This window comes from Podarcis pityusensis (assembly GCF_964106645.2).
Source record: "Podarcis pityusensis genome assembly, chromosome: 3".
NCBI lineage: Eukaryota > Metazoa > Chordata > Lepidosauria > Squamata > Lacertidae > Podarcis > Podarcis pityusensis.
In genome coordinates, this window is record NC_138026.1 from 119,764,614 (window position 1) to 119,790,389 (window position 25,776).

Sequence of the window (25,776 nt, forward strand, 5' to 3'; positions counted from 1 at the left end):
TACAGGATTCACCTGGCTCAGTATTGTCTACACTGACTGACAACCGTTCTCCAGGATTTCAGGCGGGGGACATTGCCAGCCCTACTTGAAAATGCCAGGAATTGAGCCTGGTATCTTTTTCATGCAAAGTAGATGATATACCACTGAGTGATGACACTTCCTCAGATCCTTGGAGGAGAACTTTGCTTCACGTCCCACCACCTGCCTGCGGATAGACTGACAGGTACACAGAACAAGGTAGTGATGCCTAGGCTCTGAAAAAACAGCCTTCCCGCTGCTCCCAGAGCTTGTGGGGCTGGCGGGGGAAGCCCAGGTTTCCCCCTCCCCCAGCCCCCAAAAAACAGCTCGCCTAGGCTCTGAAAGGCCATCCTCCCGCCTTTTCGTTCCTGATGCGTGGTGAAGACCACATTAGGCCTTTTATAATTATTCTCTCTCACATACAAAAAAAGTTTCATGTTGTCTGGAAACACCATCAGACGTCCAGTTCCTGGATCAAGCCCTGGAATCCCTGGGAACTCCCTGTGGCGATCACACAGGGTCCCGGACGTTTGATGGTCTATTGATCCCTGTGCCACCGCTGTGATTGCCTCTTTGCTACCACCAACCCGTTTCCCTCGGGTACACACGGAGACCAGACAGTTGTTAACATTAACAAATAATCAAGTTTATTTTTATAAGCATGAACAAGTTTAAGGTTCCAGTTAATTTTTCTTGTCAGTTTCTTAATCTTAGTTTCTTTACTGTCCTATACATTCCTAACAACTTCAAACTGATTATCCCAACTATCTATCTGACTATCTAACAGTTCCTCTCACTCTCTCACAACACAACTCGACCAACCCACAGACTTATCCTCCCTCTTCCTTCTCCAACTCCCAACACTCAACTGACTTCCAAACAACGCCAACTCTAACTCTAACTCCTCCCCTTGGGTTCCCACTGGCCAATCACTTCGCACTCATTTAACCCTTTCCTTATGACCCACCTAGGAGGCAAACGCCACACTCCCTCTCCTCCAAGGGCATTTCCCAAACACAGCCCAAGGCCACCTTGCACGAACTGGATGGAGCTTGAGCCAGATGTGCTGATAGCCATGTGGGCAAAATGCAGCCCAGAGCCCGGCCTTCTGCCACTCAGCTCCACTCCGACAGCCAAGTCTCAGCAGCATGAAGATGTTGCTTATTCTTTTGGCTGGCAGAAATAAATCGGGAAAGTTCTAACAGCACCACATTTATCAAGCAAGGAAGCCTCAGAGCCATCCATGTAGCCAAAGTTCCACTTACTAGTGCATTTTCTTTTACGGGAGCAAATCTGAACTGCTTTGACGTTATATAAGGCTGGCTACATATACGGCTGCAGGCTCCCTCCTTGAATTAGACTGTAAAAGCCTCGTAGTGTCGTAACTCGGCAACAAAAGGCCCTTGCAATGGGAGGGTGGCTTTCCTCCCGTGCTGGAGAAAAGAATACCAACCAACCAACCACCCCGGAAAAGGACAGAAAGGAATGAAATGGTCCGTGCCCAGTGAAGAGGTACAGCACAGCTTTGTTCCACGCTCTCTTCCCCACCCCACCCTCACCTGCCCTTTACTAACCCACACTTAGAGAGAGGCAACCATGTGAGTGAGGAGAATGCAATGAAAGCAACATGTTACAGAACACCATGGAATTAGACTGACAGTTCCAGAGGCGTGGACATGTCTGCCTGTTTCAGGAAACGCACAAAAGGCTTTTTGTTGAGTAGGCCTAATGGGGAAATGAAATGCAACATTCTGCACAACACGGGGCAGAAGAGGGGCTATCTTTGAACCTTGCACAGATTGTCGCAGCTGGATAAGTGAATACAAGAGCTGGCAAAATCACAACCATATATATATACACACACACACACAGAGAGAGAGAGAGAGAGAGAGAGAGAGAGAGAGAGAGAGAGTGGTGCCTCAGGTTACATACGTTTCAGGTTACAGACTCCACTAACCCAGAAATAGTGCTTCAGGTTAAGAACTTTGCTTCAGGATGAGAACAGAAATTGTGCTCCGCCGGCGGCGGGAGGCCCCATTAGCTAAAGTGGTCTTCAGGTTAAGAACAGTTTCAGGTTAAGTACAGACTTCCGGAACGAATTTAGTACTTAACCCGAGGTACCACTGTATGTGTGTGTATATATATTTTATATATATATATATATATATATATATACACACACACACACACACACACACACACACATATATACACACACACACACTATCTATATCTATATCTATCTATATCTATATCTATATCTATATCTATATCTATATATAGATAGATTTTCAGTTTTATACATTTCAATAATTTTATAGCCATTTTAACATTTCAAAACTTGACTTCCTTCCTCCTATTTCTGCAGCTCCTTAAATTTATTTTTAATATTTTCTGCATATCCAAATTAACTTAATTTGTTCATTTATCCATCTACTTTAAAGATATACTCCTATGAAACTGCAGGTCATTACAATAGTCCTGCCAATGTTCTTTTCTGTGTACAGTTTGTTTGTAAATATTCAATAAACCATTTCCATTCTTTTATTAAAAAAAAGTTTGTTATCTTGATTTCTTCTTCTTCCGGAAAGTTTCGCCATTTCTGCATATTCCACAAGTTTTTGTATCCATTCTTCTTTTGCTGGGACTTCTGCTTCTTTTCATTTTGGGGCAAGTAATGTTCTTGCCGCTGTAGTCGCACACAAAAATAAATTTCTATACAGTTTGGGTAGTTCTGTCCCTGTAATTCCAAAAAGGAAAGCTTCTGGGGTTGGTTTTTTCCCCAAACGTTATTTTAAACATCTTTTTCAATTCATTATATATCATTTCCCAATAAACTTTAACCTTACTACAAGCCCACCACATATGATAAAAAGAACCTTCTTTCTCTTTACATTTCCAACACTTATTTGATGTGGATTTATACACTTTTGCCAATTTACTCAGTGTTAGGTATCATCGATATATCATTTTCATAAAATTTTCTCTTAGACCGTAAGATGCTGTAAATTTTATATCCATATTCCACAATCGTTCCCATGCTTCCATATCTATATTATGATATCTATTGCCCAATGTATCATTGAGGATTTTACTTGCTCATACTTTGTCTCCCATTCCAATAATATCTTATACATTTTTACAGCACTTTTACATTACAGTCATACCTCGGTTTACAGCCTCTTAGGTTGCGTTTTTTCAGGTTGCGGACTGCCGATACCCGGGAGTACCGGAACGGGTTACTTCCAGGTTTCGGCAGTCGCGCATGCTCAGAAGTGCTAAATCGCGCTTTGCGCATGCGCAGAGGTGCCAAATCACAACCCGCGTGTGCACAGACTCGCAGACGCAAGTTGCGAACACTGCTGGTTGCGAACGTGCATCCCGCACGGATCACGTTCGCAACCCGAGCGTCCACTGTGCATTCCAACAGGTCTCTCTCCAGGTGTGATATTTGTTCCCCATATCTTGCTCTCCTTTAAAACCAAGCACTCTAGCTCACCTGTCTTGGCTTCTTGCATTAGCATATAAACACACAGTGTTTCTTTCTAAATATCTCTGGCATGTACTTTTTTTACCCTACGGCATTCTGGCCTCTTTGAATTTCTATAATTGAATTACCTGTGTTCATTACCTGTTCCTACCCTCCACTATTTGGACAATCATAAAAACACTTTCACTCATCCCTGAGGGATGATTTATCCCCAGCTGCATGCTCCTCACCTCCTGCTGCCTTTCCCCCAGTAATCATTTTAAAAGCTGCTCTGCTACCTTTTGGATTCTGAGCAGCAACGGCATGGTTCCATTCTGGTTCAGGTACAGCCCACCACATTCACACAGGACTGGCTTCTTCCAAAACGTTTCCCAGTGGCTAACAAATCCCAACTCCTCCTGACACCAGCAACTCATTCACACACAGAGATCCTCTCCTTTTCCTCAAAGAAGATACAACTAGCGGAAGCTATAATCACTCAGCTGTTGTGGTGATGCGGGCCAGGGATCAAGCTGGGATTCTGGATCCTCAAAGTCCTTATTTTATTTTTTATTGACTTTATATACAGTGGTACCTTGGTTCTCAAACTTAATCCGTTCTGGAATTCCATTCCAAAACCAAAGCGTTCCAAAACCAAGGCACACTTTCCCACAGAAAGTAATGCAAAACAGATTATTCCATTCCAGACTTTTAAAAACAACCCCTAAAACAGCAATTTAACATGAATTTTACTATCTAACAAGACCATTGATCCATAAAATGAAAGCAATAATAAATGTACTGCACTATAAAACAAATAAGACAGTACTGTAGATGATAAAAATTAAAATTAATTTTGTTTCTTACCTGCACTGATGATAGTCATTGTTTGGATGGGGGGCTTTTATCCATTTCCGCCGTCACACAATCAGTCAATCAGTAGCTGAACTGAGTTCCACACAGTCACAAAAACAAATTAACCGAAAAAGCCACAAAAAGGCAAAATAAATAGCAAAAACAAAAGCGCCAAATTTAATCCGTTCCGGAAGTCCGTTTGACTTCTGAAATGTTCCAAAACCCAAGGCACAGCTTCTGATTGGTGCAGGTACCCCAGAAACAATAGCCGACTGCCACATCGGACGTTTGGCTTCCGAAAAACATTCGAAAACAGGAATATTTACTACCATATTTTCGGCATTTGGGAACCAAGGAGTTTGAGAACCAAAGTACCACTGTACCAGGGGTCTCAATCCTTGTAATACAATCACCAACACCAGTCATTGAGACTTTCCTTGCAGCATCTATTATCTATAAAATGGAATAACGCACCGTACCTCACATGACTCCAGTATAAAAGACAGTCCAGTATTATAGCAAAGGAATATGCAAACATCAAGATGGACATGGTGATTTTTGGAAATAAGAGGGATGGACCAGGCTCATAAATTCTGGCTACGTTGCACTTTTTAGGTAACGTTTAATGCTTGTAATCCTCAATCAACTAACTCAGGTATGAACGGCCAAGTCCAATGCACTGAAATTAAATCATAATCACTCTTGCTGCTATCACTGTCACTGTCATCAACAAATTAAAGTGTTTGACATTCAGATTTCTGTCAGCACCTTCTTCGATTTTAGCTAAACATTGTGCAGATGTGGACAATAAAGTTGAATGTTGGAAAATTTAGGTCAGAGACAAGAAAGTATTTCTTCATGGAGCACACAGTTAAACTATGGAACTCGCTTCCCCAGGAGGCAGTGATGGTCACCAACTTGGAAGGCTTTAAAAAAGGAATGGACAAAAGGTGGCCATTAATGACTGCCAGCTGTGATGGCTATACTCTGCATCCACAGTTGGAGGCAAGCAATGCTTCTGAGTATCAGCTGCTGGAAACCACAAGGTAAAGGTAAAGGTGACGGTGAAGGTGAAGGGACCCCTGACCGTTAGGTCCAATCGCAGACGACTCTGGTGTTTCGGCACTCATCTTGCTCTATAGGCTGAGGGAACCGGCGTTTGTCCGCAGACAGCTTCCGGGTCATGTGGCCAGCATGACTAAGCCCCTTCTGGCAAACCAGAGCAGCGCACGGAAATACCGTTTACCTTCCCTCTGGAGCGGTAGCTATTTATCTACTTGAACTTTGACGTGCTTTCGAACTGCTAGGTGGGCAGGAGCAGGGACCGAGCAACGGGAGCTCACCCCGTCGCGGGGATTCGAACCGCCGACCTTCTGATCGGCAAGCCCTAGGCTCTGTGGTTTAGACCACAGCGCCACCCGCATGCTCGAATCCTGTTTGCTGGCCTGCCACAGGCATCTGATTGGCCACTGTGAGAACAGGATGCTGGACAAGATGGGCCCCTTTCAGCCTGACCCAGCAAGTTTTTCTTTTGCTATTGTGAATGACAACAGTATTGCACAGAATGGCACAATATTCAAATCATGAAAGATAAAGCAGCTATCACCATGAAGATGAGAACAAACACCTTGTTTATGTTTAGGTTTAAGGTGCTCAGCTGACACTCTGCAAAAACTGGTAACCACAAAGCGAATTCTACTGATGCATCAATACTTTGGGGTTCCACAGAAACCAAACACCTTCGTGAACTTTCAGAGAGCAAATATTACACCAATTCCCAGCTTGGGTATTCCTATGGAACCTTCCATAGCCAGATTCTACAAATGAATCAACATGCCAAAAAATGAACCCTTTGTGAGCTCTGGAAAATCACTATGGATAGGTAACAGAGTTCCATGAAAGTCTAAACAGACTTAGATAGTTGCCATTAAATATTTGCTAATTGGTTGATGAGGTAGTTAAAGTGTTTAAATAAGGTCTTTATATTGGCCACTATAACTATTTACTTTACAGAATCTGGCACTGAAAATAGATAGACAAGTATGGAGCAGAATGATTTCCATAAGGCTTTTCTTGACTCATCAAATGCTCTAATCTTCTAGATTTAAAATATGCACATTAATCTTACAAATTTTATTGGCAAGGCAAACAGAGAGAAAACATGGTGCGTCAAAAAGAGGTATTTGTCAAACAGCACACACTTGATAGTCACATTAATGCTTCCTGGTCAATAAAGGATTAAAGTAACATGTCAGTAAATTACAGCAAATACAATCCGGTACAAACTTTTATAGCTGTGGTTTGATTCCGACACTTGAGATACGAGAGTGAAAAAAATGCGGCTAATGGTTTCCACTGAGCCCTGGAACCACGTACGATGCTGTGGTGGCATCTCCAGAAATCCATACAAAACTTAGGCCCAGGCCCAGTGCACTTGAAAATTCGAACCTACCAGGTGAGGACAAATGCTTAAAACAAAACAAATCCATAGAACCCTGTGTACAGGAGATTACCACAGATCAGGGTTGGGGAACTGACAGCCTGTGAGTCAAAGGTGGTCCACCAGGAGCCAAAAATTGGTCTGCAAGGCTGTTCCCCCAAAACCACACTCAGCCAAGAGCTGATAGGTGGTAAAGCCAAAACCTGCTAGATCGACTGCATGACTGAGTTCCTCACAGAGAACTTGCTCTCACAGCTGATGCCTGCAGAATGCAGGTTTTGGCTCTATCGTCCATCACCACACATTACCTGGTAGGTAGTAAAACTGAAGCTCCAGGCATTTTAAAGCACAGTGCAAGGCTCTTTCCAAGCTCTGTGTACTGCACTGAAGTCCCAACTTCAGGAGTTCGCATGTAAATGTGCACTTAGAATCTTATTTATTTATTTATTTTTAAATCTCCTAATGCCATGTCAACTACGATTGAACCTGAACCTAACTTTACAGAGAGAGACAGAACGAGCCAGAACAAAATTAAAATAGTTCAGAGGATTAAATACAAGAATGTGCCAATATACCGCATAAAACATGAAAAATTAGAAAAGGTTCTCAGATTCAAGTAATGTTAGAACCAGCAATTACCTCATGCTGTTTCCCACCCTTTAATTAAATCAACAAACAAAGGAAAAATAGAAACCCTATAATGCTCCAAAGGAAACAAGGAAGATCAGGATGCTAAGGTTCCTTCAAAAATATGAATCCCGCTTCTGGGCCTGGCTCTTACTGTTCCTTGTGTGGCAGGTCCAGAGCTATTTGGGCAATGCTCATCACTCTCTGAGCCAATCTAAGGAGAATTTTAACCTTAAAATGAGTCTAGGGCCATTAGCGTTCACGCTAGAACCTCAACCTGGATAGCTGCCACATGTACCTGCAAGACATTAGCAGACACAGCTCTATACACACCATAATACAGTTGGCATCACAACCCGTCACATCTCTCCTCTTTGTACTATATCAGGTGTAATGCGATTCAAAGGTCTAGCAAGGCATCTTGAGTGCCAAGAACTATAACCACCAAGGGTAAAGCAAAGGACTGTTAAATAAAAGCAAGGTTTATTTTGAAAGACAAAAATCAATGATTATATGGAGAGAGAGAAAAGGGATAGGCGTTATATCTAGAACTTCTGTGGTCCCTAGGTGTTAGATGCTGGGTGGTGGTTGCTCATGAGTAACCAGGCAGGACTAACCAGGCAGGGCTCCAACCTGTCTTTGACAGTGCAGATACACAAGGTTCATGTCCCACTTGCAGAATCCGGGAGTGGCCCCTTCCGGTCCGTCCCCCCCAACATAAGAACTTAGACACCCCAAACCTCACCCCTTTGCACAAGCTGGGCGACGGAAGTGGTGTCTGTGCCTCCTGGCCAGCCGGGCTAGGTGGGGCGCTTGGGCTCTCAGCGGCATCCTTGAGCCTTTTCCTCGCTTGCCTGGCCCCTTCCCTCTCTTCTCCACTGGAGGTGTGGCTTTCCCCACCGCTGGAAGAGGAACTGCTCCTCAGACGTTTCTGCAGCTCCCTGTATCCCAGCGGCATCCCTGCCTCCCTCCCCTGTTCCGATGGCAGTCCCCTGACACTACATATTAATAGAAGAGCAAAATTTGCTAACTGCAGAGACCAAGTTCCCTCCAACTAAGCGGCCCACAATAAGGTGGCCACAGAAAAGGTTCAGCTGAGGTGTAATAAACCCGCATGGACAAGAAATCCAGATAGCAGAATCTAATTTAAAGAGATTGGCTTCACAACAAGCGAATAGTAAGAGAACCCACACAAGTGATGCTGACACAAACCCCACACATACACTAAGTAGAATAATAGAAGCATTGCCAACTGACCCCACCGCACTCACCATTCCCCTCTTTCTCCCTCTTTTCTTCCTGACCTAACACTGTATACAGCACTAATGCCTCACAACAAATGAAAATGATCTGCAGAAAACACAACTTGAAAAAAGAGACAATGCACATATTTTTGTAAACTAAGAAATCTTTAATAAAAATATATTGGGGGGGGGGGAGGAAGATTGGCTTCCTGGAAGACTATTCTTCCACACCAGGCTAAGTTTCTGAATTGTATTCAATGTTTAAATTTCCTCCAAACCCTCTTCAGCAGTCTGTAATTGGCCACAAAAGTTATACGGCTGTTATTTTAAGATTTAATAAATCAAGAGGCTCTTTCCAGTAGGAATTTGCTTAATAATAAAAAAAAAGGCCCTCACTCCACTTTCTTGATTGCTATTGTAATATTTTGTCTTGCTACAAAAGGGACACGCATACAGAACTAGTAATGATTTATGGGCCTCATTTACTATGCACTTTTGCAAGGAAACATTTTAGTTTCCCCCCTCCCCATAAAGGCACCCCCAACCTCAAGCCCAATGGGGCAGTCCTGGAACAACTGTACAGATGAAATCCTTAGTGGCACCTGGCACACATCACCAGCTGCATTTCCCAGTTTACGGCTGATGCTGCAGCCTTGACATATTTATACATTCCTGAACGTTTTCTGGCACGAGGACTGTTTGCCCTGCTAATTTTGTTTTGCTGCTCTCCGCAGCTGTGAACTGATGTTCCTTTAGGAGCAGGGAGGGGGTGAAACCCGGCTTCTCACTTGCCCTTTTCAGGGCAAATGTGAAGAGCTATTTTGTCTTCCTTGAAAAATAAAATCTTCAAAGAAAGCAATAGAACTGCTTTATTTTTATTTATTTTGCAAAAACCTTGTTAAGATCTTAAGCCTCATTGTTAAGATCTTTTAGCTCAAGCAGGGAACTCAGTAGCCACAAACGGGCATGCATATAAGTGGAATGCATGTTTTTACCACGCTTTTATTTATTTATTACCAGTTATTAACGTAACTTTAAAAAAATTCCCTGTAAATTCCAATTTCCTTCCGCATCTTAATAAGGTGATTCCTTTACGATCCCCTTCCAAATATGGGCAAGAAGGTAATGACAAGAAAGATGCAAAATTATGAATTTTACACGAGGAGAGGAGAATCATGATAGACCAGTGCAACTCCAAGATTGATTTTTCCGCTGCTGAGAATTCTCATGTCTAGGTAACTGATCAGTTGCGAGTTTGCAATTTCATGCCACATACCTGATTATGCTGATCTGGCGGACTAGCTTGGATTTGAATCTGCAAGCCCAGTTTCAAATCCATGGACCTAATTCTCAGTCCCCTTTCTGCAGAAGAAAATTACAGTGGCCCGTCTTGTCATGTGAGTTATGAGGATAACACAAATTAAGCATGAGAGAGAGCTCAGTCTCAATGGACATTACAAGTGGCAAAGCATTAGGTTTTATCTTCTGCTATCTGACATCCATCTGGCATGCAAAAAAAGGAAAACAGGTGGGGCGTATGCTTTTCATTTGTACTGCAACTCCAGGAAATAGACCTGGAGCTAAGGTACGTGCTTCTCCAAAGGCAAACAGGACTGCACACTTCAGAGGACAGAAACTGCCTCAAAGATTACCCAAACAAGCACCTCCTCCCCTCAGACAGAGATTTCCCTTCCCATGTTTGCTCTCAATCCAGAGAAAAGAACCCACAGGAAAATCTGCATAAAAGCCATTCAGTGAATTAAAACAATGCCCTGAACATTAAGGCTACCAAGAAACAGCTGGACAGAAACTCCTCCAAGCTAGAAGCAATCAAACTTTCCGAGGTTTCAGGGGAAGGGAAGCAAACCATTTAACATTTTTATGGGTGAGGGACTGCAAACTGACAACACTAGCTTGCCAGCTACCTCCTTTGGGAAAAAGAAGAAGAAGAAGAGGAAACTTAACAAGACTAAACAGTTTTCAATCATGGCGTAAGGAGGGCAGGACATCAGCACCCATGGATTTTCAGCATCAACCGGTACTCGCTGGAACACTGTTCAAACTTCAAGTTAAAGTAAAGCCTAAAATGGCTCAAGCCCAACACACCTAAGATGATCGCATCCAGCTATGTATTTTCAATCACAGGTGGCTGCTTGTCCTGAATCTTCTGGATAGGATGGTGGAGGCCTATTATTATTATTATTATTATTATTATTATTATTATTATTTTATTATTATTTGCATCGCCTGCTCAATCTTATTGCTTGCCCAAGTCCCTTTGAAAAACTACAACCCACAAAACCTGGTGTATTTTTGGATGACCCCTCAACCAAACGTATATATCTGGCTGCTAAGCAGAGGGCATTTTTAATTCTCCTCTTTTAAAAATAACAATGCTATGGATTGAGTACCTATTAAATAATTAGGATAATTACAGTGCCAACACCAGCTGGTGCTATATAAAGGTCCCCATATATCAATGCCATTCCTCAATGCAAGTATATTAAAAGCCTGCCATTAGTATAAAAACCTCCTTAAAGTGTATCTCAAATTTTCATTTTAGTTTTTAGATTGGGGTGGGGAACCTTCAGGCTATGGGGGCTCCAATTTGACCAGTGAGGGCATCCCCCCCCCCAAATCACACCCATCAGCTGTTGCCACTGGTGATGTCAGCTGGTGGGGGGGAACTTCTTAGGAATCCTCTCTGGTCCAATCCCTTCAACCTCTGTAAAGTCTCTCTCTTTAAAAAAAGATAATGCAGCAAAAGCAAGGAGACCCTGTTTTCTTCTTTACTGCTGCACAACAGAGCAGTCCCTTTCAGAGCTGCTGTTTGCTTTATGCAGACACTGGCTCTGACAGGGACTGCTCTGTCATGCAGCGATGAAGAAACAGGGACTCTTTGAAGGAGTCTCCTCACCCACCCGCCTTCAAAAACCACTGGAGCAATCTTTAAAGAGGGGAAGAGTTTGTTGCACAGAGCGTTCAGGTAGGATCACAGGGGCTGCCTTAAAGCAGGCGCCCTTTGCGCAATTACCTTCCTGTTGCATGTGCTTTCATGGACAACTTCCTTCACTGAATGCAACCAGTCTCTGATGACACTGATTGCTGTCCACCCCTTAATTAGTTGGCTTTCCAGGTGCCACAGAACTTTTGTCTGATGCTGCTGGTTTTAAGATAGCCCCTCATTTGGAAAGTGTGGGATTAGTTACTTTCAATAAGAACGTTAACAAGTTTGTAGATAAAGTAATATATTGAGTTTACAACAGTGTGATCAACCTGCTTATAAAAAAAGATGTACAAGATATTGATGTGCTAACCAAATTTTTTTTCTAAGCAGACATTTAGCGTTACATATTGCTCATATAATTGAAATTTCAAAACGCATGATCTCATAGTCACTGCAAGACCTTCGCTACAATAAGCTTCCAGATTCTTATATACATATATTTAAAAATCTCTCAGTGCACATTAAATAAAGATCTGCATAATTTCATGAGCACAAGACACAATGCCCACATTTATAATTGAAATCAAATTTCTTTCGCTCAGTTCTCATTCACTGAAGACTGAAAGGTTTGTTAATGTGTTAGGTCTCTCTGTCAGATTGCTTAAAAGCCTGGAGTTGTTTCTCCACCCAACCTTGAAGACTTTTCAGTATTTACTGTGAACGAAGCCAAGCAGTCACCTCTGGTTCTTATAAATGTTAACACGAACATGCAGAGAAAGGGGAGACTCTTTTCAAAGCTAACCGAATTATGCTCACCACTGAGCTGAGGACTGTTCCAAGAAGAAAGCATCTCGTTAGCTACCTTACTAAACATCTTAATATTGTCTAAACAAACCTCCCAGCAATTTATTCTGTTCACACTTTGTAGGCAACGAAGCGAAGTGCCTTTTCCTTGCACCCTCTCTCTCCAATCTGAGACACCCAACATATGGCTAAGTGCGAGTGAGCTGCATGCACCTCCCGTGTAAAGCACACACACACACAAAACACAAGACGCAGAATATAAGGAAATGGAGTGATCACTTGGGGGACCAAGTTTCAGTGCCTCTCTCAGATTCTGTCCCCAATGCCTGTGGTCTCTGCACACAGAGTTCTTTCTGCAGGATAAAAAGGGTAAACGGTCCCCTGACTATTAGGTCCAGTCGTGGCCGACTCTGGGGTTGCGGCGCTCTTCTCGCTTTATTGGCCGAGGGAGCCGGCGTACAGCTTCCGGGTCATGTGGCCAGCATGACAAAGCCGCTTCTGGCGAACCAGAGCAGCGCACGGAAATGCCGTTTACCTTCCCGCTGGAGCAGTACCTATTTATCTACTTGCACTTTGACGTGCTTTTGAACTGCTAGGTTGGTAGGAGCAGGGACCGAGCAACGGGAGCTCACCCCGTCGCGGGGATTCAAACCGCCGACCTTCTGATCGGCAAGTCCTAGGCTCTGCGGTTTAACCCACAGCGCCACCCGCGTCTGCTGCAAATGCAACACTGAACAGCCGGGGGTCAGCTCCTGAACGACACTGCCGTGCCCTCATTCCTCCCTTGAGTCAAATCGTGAAAGCCCGAACAGTGCTTTAATTTTAATTTAATTCATTTGGATTTGCACGCTGCCTTTCATTATGCAGATCCAAGTTTGCAATAGAAATGTTTAGACCTTAAATGGCCAAATACAAAGCAATAAAATTTACCGAGGCCAGGGCGAGCTAATAATGTTGTTCCCCAGTTGTGCTTTTGCACAAGGGGGTGGAAGACAGTAGGTGCACCTGCCTCTAGGAAATGAGCTCCTGTCTGAGCAAAAGGACTGCCACTCTAAAACAAGTTGAGCTTGGCATGCAACTACTTGGCACAGACACTCCGCTCGTGCCTCTTCCTGTTATTCCCTCAACAGGACTATTGATCCTGGGATTAACGGGAGAAACTGTCCACAAGATGACAAATCCTGCAGGCTTGACATACCTCAGGGCAGGCCGTGGCCTGCGGAACACACGAGGAGCGTGCCTGGTCTTAACCGGAGAGCCTCAGCTTTCTGGATCTGCTTCCAGTTCTTTGCCTGTGCAATAAGCCCTTCCAGCAATTATGGGCCCCATTAAACCAGGTTGTTTTGCCCTCTGTTTCTTGCATCCGGTTCCTGAGTTTCTGCTGAGCTTCTCACCCTCAATCCAAACTGGCTGGGCCTTTTGAGCCTGCCAAGCCCCTTGCCTGGGATCTGACCTTTCGTCTACCTGTTTTCAAGCCTATTACAGGTGCACCTAGAAAACAGGCAGGAATACCTGGCGGTTAAGTAATGCTAATATGTGCTAGCTTGGGTCTCTTCTAAGGGAAGCCGATATATGGTATCTATGATTAATCACTTTGGTAGTTTTATCCTTGCGTTTTGCTTCATTTCTGCATCTGGCAGCATTTTCCTATGAAGCTGCAGTTTGATACTTGCCTTATCCAAGGTGAAATAAAATGAACTGCCCCCTTTTCACTATTACAGAGGAGGGGGGAAACCAGAAAGTAGCTTTCTGGCAGATGGATCAAACTCGGCCCTCCAGCTGTTTTGGGACTACAACTCCCATCATCCCTAGCTAACAGGACCAGTGGTCAGGGATAATAGGAACAGTAGTCCCAAAACAGCTGGAGGGTCACGTTTGGCCGTGCCTGCAACAAATTAAAGCAGAAGCCTGGCCACATGACATTACCAGTTAACAAAGGGGGGTGGGGGTGCACAATGGGGGTGTCACATTTTACAGCAACCCTGTGTTCATCACCTTGCCAATTTATGCCCATAAGTACAGGGACGTCCAACTCCCAAGAGACTGTGATCTACTCCGGGTTGGGCGGGGGGGGGGACTGGCAGTGATCTACCCATTTTGGGGGGAAGGGCTTCCCAAAGTTGTTGACATTTTTTTAAACGGTAAGTGTGCAGACAACAATGGAACACACACTAAATGCGATGCAGGAAACAACAAGAGGGGAGGGGGCGGATACATGATTGTAAACAACGTGAGCTATAAGGATCCTGCGATCGATCACGATCATCCAGAGGTCGACCTGTCAATCGCGGCTGACCGGTTGGACACCCCTAGAGTTATAACCAAACCTATCCCAGCCCATTTCAAGCAAGCTGGCGCTATCCTGGTAGGAAGTGGGGGTTGAGGGTAAACTCAAGCCTTTTGCCAAACACATTATACTATTGAGGTACTAAAACTCAGGGTGATGATAACAGAAGCCTGAAATTCCTTTACATCTAAACAACATAATTTACATATTATACAGGAACTAAGCCACATCTGGTGAACGTGTGGCACTTATAAGTAACACGAAAAGACCGCCATTAGAAACCTTTCATTGCATTTATTTTCCCAAATTGTTTATCATTTTAAATGCTTTTTATCCCATCTTTCTTAAAAAGTAAGCAGTAAATAAGTTTACAAGTCAAGTAAGACAAAAACATGAACTGAACTCATTAACAGCAAACAATAAATATGAACAAATGCCAAGAGGTTTCAAGTCTCCTGCTGCGGGTTTCATAATCTAATGCATCAATAGATTCCAGAATTAATTCCTAAAATGTCTGCCTGGCGTGTGCCTTTGGGAAGAAAATGCATGGATGTGGGGCACAGGCCCACAACACAAATTTGTCTAACTGCCACCAGACAAATTCAGAGGGTAAGTGGATAGGACCTCACCTGCACAGCATTTTGAGTGCTCCCAGCCACCAAATGGAAAAAAAAAATTAAAAAGAAGAGGAAGAGGCAGGAGACACCACTCCTGTTCATGGCCCTCCCGTGGTGGTATGTTTTATCACTGAACTAGAGAAGAGTATGTAATCATACGCTGCCAAAAGTGGCAAACCATCTTCAGAGATAGGAATACAGTGAGCTTAGGTGGCAAGCTGACTTGACTGATGTCTGCTATTACTTGTCACAGAAACAGGACGGTCTGGCTTAGCATTCAAATAAGCCACATGGTGAGCTACAGTCTCACATACTCATTGCGACTTTCTCCTCCGCCTCTGCAGCTGAGGGAAGGAGACTGAAAGCGTCAGTGCTCAGCTTTGAAGAAAGTGCAGTTTCCATTATGTTAGAATAAACTACACTTCCCTGAATACTAACTGTGGTTAGCTAAACCAGGATCTGAAACCGTTGCTTGATCCTGGTTTGTGTGAACTAACCACAGTTAGAATAAACCAGTTTTCAGACTTCAACCGCAACAGGAAACAGCAATTTGTTCAAAACCAAAAGTAAAAACTTTCACTGCCCTCTCTTAACACACAAAAGGGTGGGGAGGGCATATTAAACAGAGGCTCACCATAGTCCACTGTTTAGCAATACCTCTGACTGTTACCATATTAATGGCATGTATGTTTAAGAAGATGACTTGCTGAAGCTGCAGAACCATTTACATTCTTTCTGTGGGGTTTCTAACAGAAGGCACTGCATCCTCAAAAAACGACATTACTCAAAGTTCAGTCAGGTGGAAGATGCAATGGGAACAAAACAGTTGTTTTGAAAATTCACTGCCAATTTAGTGACTTACAAGTTGTAGCTTTGGGGGGGGGGTCATAATTGTAAGGGTCATGGGGTGTGCGGGTTGTTGGGAGAGAAATAGTACTTCTGGTGGGGAAAACATTGTATTCCTTCTAGGGTAGCTTGTCCAACTTTGGTCCCCATCCTGCACTCAGCTCTCGCCTGTGGCTTCTAGAAGATATCAGTACGTGACAGCAGCCACACCCTGGGAAACAGCTTTGACTGGCTGGCTAAACCAGGTGAGGGTAGCTTATGGGTCTCAAAGTTAGAGACTGCATGTGAAGACTGCTTCTAACAGATTGAGAAGTTGAGAACAAGAGTGGGTCCAACAATCAAGAAGGCGGTTTCTGCACATGCTGTGCGGGAAGTGAGGGGCAGATGGGGCTCGTCAACCTGGGAGAAGGAAAACTCTGGCCCTAAACCTCTGCTGCCTTCTGGGATGTCTTCAGGAGAAGAAACGGCTACGGAGTAAACCCTACACAAATCTGGAGTGGGGTCCCTAAGACGCTTGGATGGCACCTTGTACATCTCCTTCTAGCAACTCCTGCAGCCAAGCTGGTGCCAAATGTATTGCTCTGTTTTCCTTTGGACCACATCAGCGAGGTCGAGAGGGGGGTCTTGTCGTTTTGGCAGCCCAGGACATCCGTACACACTGCCCAGGCTTGCACCTGGGAAGGTCACTTTGGGTCTGCTAACACAGAGGTTTGACTTCAACTCCATAGGCGCATTCCATTGTCTCTCAAGACAGACAGATGCCGACAAATCGTAAGTGTTGAAAGCAATGATGGAAATACACCCCACTCCCTATCCCCAATAAGCCAAATGTTGATATGGCAGATTAGCAGTCATCATGGGACAGAATAAGTGGATTTTTCTCTGCTCACTGTCCATCAGGGCCATTCTCAGGCTACATCTTAACAAAAGCTCTTGGGTATGCTTAGCCTGGATAAGAGGAGAAACGTCTAAAGGGCTGTCCCATGGAGCCAACTTGTTTTCTCCAGCTCTGGAGAGTTGGACCCAAACCAATGGCTTCAAGTTACAATAAAAAAGATTACTATTTATTATTATTATTATTATTTATTTAATTTCTATACCGTCCTATACCCAAAGGTCCAAAGAAACATAAGGAAAAACTTTCTGACAGTACGAGCTGTTCAACAGTGGATTTCCTTGGAGGGTGGTGGACACTCCTTCCTTGGAGGTTTTTAAGCACAGAATGGATGACCATCTGTCATGGATGCTTTGGTTGGGATTCCTGCATTGCAGGGGTTGGACTAGATGACCCTCTTGACCCCTTCCAACCCTTCAGTTCTATGATTCCTGCAATCAAGCAATTATCCTCTGTTTCTCAAGCCCAATGGCAGCTAGCAATCTGCACTGCAGTTGGGGCAAGGAAGCCATTCTGTTTCCAACATCCACCAAACTGGTGCTTGTGTGCATTAGAGGCGAGTTTGGTAACATCAAGTGCAACGTAACAGGGCTCGGTGTTGATAATACACTGAAAACAAATTCACAGAACAAGCAGCAAACAATGAAAAATAAGGATTCCTGCTTTGGGCCGTTCCATCAATTAGTTCCACATTAAGAAAGGCTTCTGTACAAAACTTATCTGACAGGTTTAAACAATTTAAACAGGTTTAAATTTAAATTTAAACAGGTTTAAATTTAAATTTAAACAGGTTTAAATTTAAACAGGTTTAAATTTTATTTTATTTAAGGAGTAAGGTATGAAATAATCTGGGAAACACAACTTACCTCTACCTTTCCAGAGGTGGAAGATAATTCATGAGGAAACTAAAATCAGACTCTTCAGTAAATCACATAAGCCGAGTAAAGGAATCTTAGAACTTCTGCAAACAGGTGCATCTATCGTCAATGGGCAGCTGTCAGCTTAAGTCTCCAGTGGAAGGCCTCAGCATCAATTACTGAATTCTGGAGAGGAAAAAAGCAAGTCTTCCAATTAGCTCAACAACCTTGGACTCGAATTCCAGATTAACCATGTCACAAACGAAAATACTTAATTCCCAGATGGCACTCATTGCACGGATCAAAAGTGTTCCCAATTCCTGCAATCCAGGCATAGATGGTGCTTCAACCAATCCTGGGGGACATCAGGACTTGTCCCCCCAAAGTCCCTGTACCTCCACATGCAAAACCAAACCAAAAACCAACCACTAAACTACATGCAGAGGTTATACTACTTCTAAGGAGAGGGGACACTTCAGAAAAGTGCTTTATACCAAGCCAGACCACTGATCCATCTAGCTTAATATTGTCTACAATATTGTTCTCCCTGCCCTACCTGGAGATGCCAACGATTGAATCTGGGCAGTTTGTTTCTGGCTCTTCCTAGCAAAAGGTATTATGGAATACATATTGAAAACAAGTCGCAAAAAGGTCTGCTTCAACACCAGTGCTCTACCCATCTGGCTTCCAGTTCATTCCCCATGGAGCAGTAAGGCTGATGTGAGCTTTTCCACCAGCACCCCACTCAAAGACACTATATATGCCAGAGCTACAGAAAGGCGCAATCCCCTTTCTCTCCTCATTGCCTTCTAGAACCCTGCTTTGATCAGATTTGCTTTCGAAAGCAATTAAGGCAATTGTGTACTTTTAGACCAGTGGAGGGCAAATGCTGGCCATTGGCCCAAAGACCAGAACAGCTTCTGAGAAGTATGTAGAATTCTTCTGTTAAGTTACCACCTGAATGAATGTAGGGATAAGTTCAAACATGCAACAGTATTAAAAGAAAAAGAAAAAAAGCAGTCTGTTAGAAAGACTCTTGTTTTGAACAGCTGGGATTTCCCCGGATGCAGAATTTCCAAGAAGGAAATGCAGGGATTCCTGCACGTGCTGCTGTTGCATTGCATTTGAATCATGAGGGGCTGAAGCAGGGTCAACCTTTCTGCTGCGGATTCTGCAAAGACACCTAGCTATGGGCTGGCTCTCTTTCCTTTTGACATGGAGTCTCGAACTAGTGCTAAAACAGACAAGAGTGGCTGCCTGAATAGTCACTGTCTGTCTGCTGTGTATGCAAAAGATGAAAGTTAGAGGCAGGTGAAGACTTCTTCCTTCCACTCACCGACCAGTTCTTTCTTTTCTTTTCGTTTTTAGTGTTTTCATTGTTCTATATGTTGTAGCAGCAGTTTTCCTGTTTTGCAGTGCCACCTTTCCCAGATAGTAATTTTAATATTCTCAGTGGGGATTTTGTTTTTCTTTAGTGTTTGGTTCAAATTGGAATTTTGTCACTGAGGTTAATGAATGTATTTAAAAATCACGTACTGTTGTATTTTTAATTATTACTTTAAGTTGCCTACAGGCACTTTGTGTTAGGAGATACAAAAATTTTGACAACAACCGAACCACAAAATAATAAAAACCAGGTCCAATTCACTGCGGATTGTGTCCAACACCATGTGAGTTGAGTTCTGCCTGCACGATGGGACTTCCCCCTTTCTCTCCCTGCACACTCCCAAAATTTGCTCCCTGAATCCTCTGAAGGGGAGAGGACGGTTCCACTGTACAAACATAACAGCAGAAATGGAAACAGCCCCAGATTCTCAACCGTCGCGATTTCTGTCCAATTATCAAGAGTTATCAAAATATTTTGCTTTGGGCAGTAGCAATTTCAGAATAAAAATCCTGTAAGAGAAATGAAGTATGTCCAACTGGCGTTCAGCCATCTGCCACATTTATGAAACTTGATATGCTAATTTTATTAAGTGCATGGATAAAAAATTGCACGTTAGCTGCAGCCCACAATATTTATTCAAATCCTTTCTGCTGATCAAATTATCAGAGCTTGCTTTATTTGACCTCAATGCAAATGTGACATTACCATAGTGGTAGCCAAGAAAACACACTCCCATGTGAGTGTGGCTCCACACAGTTATTGCTACACCAGTAAACGGCAACACGTATGGAACACCCTTTTATCAGTGACACCTTTTTTACAAGAGATGCTGCAAGTTACAGTAATCCAGAGGCATTCCATGCAAAAGACAAAGTCACAAGGCTCAAAGTTTGCAAAAACAACTGTAGGCGCAAGGAGCCCCAGCCACATGGAAGTCATTTGCAGCCTGCACTGTACCAATCCCACATCTTGAATTGCTCCACGGATTATTTTAGATTCAGAGTACAAAGGTTTCCCCTCTTAGGACTCCTCCAGATGACCTGTTTATTGAGTATTTATTCTGATTTGCTTGCAGGGCAGTTATGCAACAGGGAAGATTCATCCTAATTTGTTTGCTGGGTGTATATACGTCTTCCCGTTAATCAGTCTTCACCACTGACTTTTCAGCACATTCCTCCATCACTTTCCTAACAACATTAAAAAAATAAAATAGATTTGTTGTCCTAGGATGTGATGGTTTGTGTATGCTCTTCGCGATAAGCACCCTCTGCTCACTCAGAGAGATATTTACAGTTCTTTATTTTACATATGTACAAGCAGCACAGTACAATCATGCATCCAAATTGTCCGGTTCAGATTCGGGGAGTGGTCTTCTCCTGTTTCTCCTCCAACAGAAAAGACGGGGCAGCTTCATGGGACGTCTCTGATCCCTGCGCTTTAACCTTCTCCTTTCCTGTCCTGAAGGCACAGGCACAGGCTCTCCGTCTGTTCCTGAGCTCCCTGTGTGGTGCTGGGGCTCTGCTTCAACATCGGAGAGCCTTCCCACCTCCTGGCTCTCTACCTCTTCCCCTTCCATCACTTCCTCTCTGTCTCCTTCTGACTGTTCCCGCTCTGACTCTTCTCCTCCCCCCCCCCGACTCAAAGGCGTTCCTTGGCATAGGGCGGCAGAGTTCTTTAGCCCAGTTCAATTGTGCAAACCTAAATTTCCATTATGTGCTTGAATCCCTCCTGCAACATTGACAGTCTGGCGGTGCCCTAAAAATCATTATACAAGTCCTCTCTCCTGTACTCCAAAATGCATTGAAAAGGGGCTTTTGGCTTATTAATATAAATCTCTACTAGAAAACTAAAAAAAAAAACCCACACCCAACAACCCTTGTAAAGAACAAGTAGTGATCCCAGAGGATGCATGCGCTGCAGAGGCAAGAAGCAATCTTGGAAAGCGACTGTTTGGAGCCTTCCCTTCCTCCACTTCCCACCTAGAAAAATCAAGGTTGTGTTTCTTTTCTGCAAGTGTTGGAACAACCCATTTAGTTTAAAACCAGTAATAGGCATTGCAGAACGGGGAAAATCTCTTCTCCTCTTTGGCCTGGTGACATCTTATTATAAGAGCAACTGCAATTCGAAGATAATTAACACCCACAAATGGTTCTTGAAGGCAATCCACCTATTATGCTTGAATTTCTCTTCCCTTCCCAAGGCCTACGCATTTGCCAAAAGATGTTTTCGTTACTTGCAGATTTTCTTCTTCTTCTTTATACCGCCACTAGACCACATTAATGGATGCCAAGGTCTTTTGCTTCCTTAATGTCATCACAAGCTGTTGCTTCCAGAGTCATCTGCCTTTGAGTGATTCAGCAGAGATGATCGGCTGTGGGAGGATTTAACCGGTTTTAAGATGCATCTTGATGCTCCTTCCACGCACGTAATAAAGTGCGACTGACAGAAACTGAACTTCAACCTGCTACAAGTTAATTACTACTAATAGCAATAATTGGTTCAGCGTTGCATTTTGCCCCATGCATTAAGCCACAAACATTCTCTCCTTGTAAACCACCCGTGAACTCGAGAGTCCATGGTTCGTCCAACAAGTCTTTGGCATCTGAAACCAGATTCCATGGAACCTACTCTCTTATTAAGGGAATCAGAACAGAATCATTTTTTTAAAAAAAAAAGTTTAACCAACAAAGGCAGTTGACACCTGAACAAAATAACCCATGGGATATACATGACAGCATTGCACAGAATAATTTATTCAATACTGCCCCCCATATGCTAAAAAAGAAACACTTCAACATCCACAGGCTACAAAGACCATGAAATCATTCCTGCTCTCTTGAAATTCCCCAGAAACAGGCACTGGGAGCAAGGGGAGCAATGCTAAACTCCAGCCTCAACAGGCTCCCTGTTGAAATTCAACCTGCTCCAGTTCTAAACAGCTGCATTCTGTATTACAGATACGGCCAACCACTCCAAAGAGGAATTTTTCACGCTCTCTCCACTATTAAGATTTGATAGTTTATAACAGAAACCCCAACAGCCTTGAGCAGATGTCGCTGTCACTTTCTCTGCCAAAATTCATAACTTTTGATGGGAAATAGTACTTTGGTGTGTTTTTTTTAATACAGCCAGCAATAAAATGAAAGATTATTATAATTTACTAAGATTCTAAAGAATGATGACTACTGCACATTACCAGTTTTAATTTTATCACTCTAGTTGTATCTGATGGATTATGCAAAGAAGTCTAAAATGCACTTTTATGGCGACTCAGTTCATTTTGAGGGTCCCCCCCTCCAGCCCTAATTAGAAAAGGCAGTAATTTCCTTTCCTCTAATAGAGCTCAAGTAATATGCCTCAAATTATTTACCTTTCCATCTCCTCAGAATGAAGCAACAGCTCATTCTAAGATCTTTTGAATGAAGAATAAAACTAGAATACTCTGTATTTCTATTATAAATTTAACAATCCAAATACAATCACTTTTCAAGAGGCCCTTCTCTCTTGCTTCTGCTCAGAGCGCAGCACCAGCAGCTTCTCACTCCTAAAAGGGAAGGAGTTTACTACCACAGAAATGGGATTAAGGACAAACAGCTGCGAATGTATAAATGGAAATGAAGAACAGATAAGGCTGGATATAAGCAGTAGTTTCCCCCCACACTGGTGGAAAGAAGAGATCTTCACACAGAAAGCTGCTAGCACCTGCAAACTGAGGTTTAAATAGTCAAGGGTTTGCCCTGTGCTTTCATGTTCAGGTGCCGAAATCAGTCAAAAGGGGGCCCTCTTGGTAGCTCCTCTGCCCTCAGAGGTGGCAGGGGGGGCTGGCAGCTGAGGAGTGGGCCTTCTCCATGGGCAGAGCCAAGGGAGGGCAGGGAGGGGCAGCTGCCACCCCAAGTCAACAAAAATACATAGCAAACTGAAGTTCTGCCACCCCTAACAAAAGGCCTGCCCCTCCCAACAAAAAGCCTACCCCCCCCTCAACAAAAATCCTGGCTACGTCCATGGCCTTCTCTGTGGCAGCCCCTAAGTTGAGGACATCCCTCCCGACAGAAGTACGTCTGGCACCTTTCTTATACAACTTTCAGAGAATGCTAAAGACACACCTCTCTACCCTGGCTTTTGACACTTGGGGCATATGTTTGAAGGACACACCTTATCTTTATAATAGTAGTAGTAGTAATAATAATAATAATAATAATAATAATAATAATAATAATAATAATATATTATTTATACCCTGCCCCTCTGGCTGGGTTTCCCCAGCCACTCTGGGCGGCTTCCAACAAAATATTAAAATACAATAGTCCATCAAACATTAAAAGCTTCCCTAAAAAGGGCTGCCTTCAGATGTCTTCTAAAAGTTTGGTACAGTGGTACCTCAGGTTACATACACTTCAGGTTACAGACGCTTCAGGTTACAGACTCCGCTAACCCAGAAATAGTGCTTCAGGTTAAGAACTTTGCTTCAGGGTGAGAACAGAAATCGTGCTCCGGCGGCGCGGCAGCAGCAGGAGGCCCCATGAGCTAAAGTGGTGCTTCAGGTTAAGAACAGTTTCAGGTTAAGAACGGACCTCCGGAACAAATTAAGTACTTAACCCAAGGTACCACTGTAGTTGTTTTTCTCTTTGACATCTGGTGGGAGGGCATTCCACAGGGTTAGGGTTGAAAAGTTGTTTCAAACTGTTTTTAATACTGCATTTTAAAGATGCCACTCGCCTCAGGACCTTAGGGTGAAGAGTGGCAGGCAAGCAAACAGGCAGGTAGACAGACAGGGCACCTTGTGCCTCCGCGGAAAGCACACCTATGGCGTCCTTCCTTGGTTCCTGTAGTTTGCTACAGAAGAACAAGAAGTGCCCCGTCTCCAACACAATGCCACAGAGGCAAAGGCAGGAGATACGAGAAGCAGAATTACACTGGAAAGAGCCCTTCCTATCTCAGACCCACAACTATACTGGAATTACTTTTAACTTCTTTTATATATGGAATCGTTCTTAAATGTTTGCATTGTTTTTATATCTGGAATTGTTCTTTCCTTGTTGTTTACACTTTTCTTGTTTTATTATTGTATATGTATTTTATTGCTATAACCCGTGCTGGGATCTTTAGGTAAAGGGCAGGTAAGCAATCTCACGTACAAACAATCATATCATATCCCGCTACCAGTCTCCTATGTTAACAGCCATATTGTCAGTACTTTATCTATTCTAAGAAAGTCGTGTTTGCCTGAATGGCCCTGAGGAGGTTCTAAATGTTAAGATCACTTATTTCACTGGAGAAATCGGTGAAGCAGGTAGAACAGAACACAAATAAGAATACATTTGTCAGTGGGGTTTGAATGAGAGAAGGAATGCACTTCTGAATGTAAGAAACAGAACAGAATTCCAAAGGGAGAAATGGGAAGACTGTGAACTTTTAGATAGAAAAAGAGAGGGTCACAAACATTTAGTCAATGCTGGTTATGTGCCAACGTCACTGGGAGCAAACTACAGTGGTACCTTGGTTCTCAAATGCCTTGGTACTCAAACACTGAAAACCCGGAAGCAAGTGTTCCGGTTTGCGAACTTTTTTTGGAAGCCGAACGTGCTCCGTTTTGAGTGTTACGCTTCCGATTTGAGTGCCACTTACGTTTTGAGTGTTACGCTGAGGTCTGTCTGTTTTTGCTATTTGTTTTGTGTTTTTGTTTTTGTGGCTCTTTTGTTTTTGTGACCATGTGGAACCTAGTTCTGCTATTGATTGATTGATTGATTGATTGTGTGACTGCAGTACATTGTTTATTGCTTTCATTTTATGGATCAATGGTCCCGTTAGTAAGATTCATGTTAAATTGCTGTTTTAGGGGTTGCTTTTAAAAGTCTGGAACGGATTAATCCATTTTGCATTACTTTCTATGGGGAAGCGCGCCTTGGTTTTGGAACGCTTTGGTTTTGGAACGGACTTCCGGAACGGATTAAGTTTGAGAACCAAGGTACCACTGTAATGCCCTCTGGAATGACGGCATTGTTTTGTGATTAGGCATTTCACCACTTTTCAAAACAAACACCAAAAATAAGATCCTGGCGTATCTTTTGGCACCCGATTCAAAAGAGGATAAAACACTATGCCTTCTGAGAAAGCCTTGCTCTCACCGTGTAAGGGCTTTATTTGGCCTCACTGATGCAGCCAAATGGATTGACTACATAACATTGCACCATCACATTCACTAAATGTTTCCCAACCAGCTGGGAAGCCCTAACCCAACCACAGGGGGCAGGGGATGGGGGTTGAGAGAGAAGGAAAATAATTCTGAGCAGGAAATGGAACAAAGGACAATGACTGGTAAATTTTCTAAGATGTTATTACTCTCAATTAAGGATTCTTTTCATAGTTTAAAGCCAGAAAAGGAAAAAGGGGTGCATTTGGTTCTGTTCTTGAATATAGGTTTACGATTGGCAAAGGCTTTGTGCCAAGCTTTTATTACATTCAGTCACCTGTCCCCACCTTGCA

At 43.3% G+C, this 25,776-nt stretch overlaps 1 protein-coding gene across 5 annotated transcripts in view; it reads right to left on the reverse strand.

Annotated features, from left to right (window-relative positions):
- NCOA1 (nuclear receptor coactivator 1) overlaps positions 1-25,776 on the reverse strand; it is a 316,486-nt gene that overhangs the window by 212,787 nt on the left and 77,923 nt on the right. For all 5 annotated transcript variants that reach the window (XR_013984762.1, XM_081000848.1, XM_081000849.1 and 2 more), the window contains exon 2: positions 17,916-18,092. The gene's annotated coding sequence lies outside the window, so the exon portion shown is untranslated. The remainder of the gene's footprint in view (positions 1-17,915; positions 18,093-25,776) is intronic.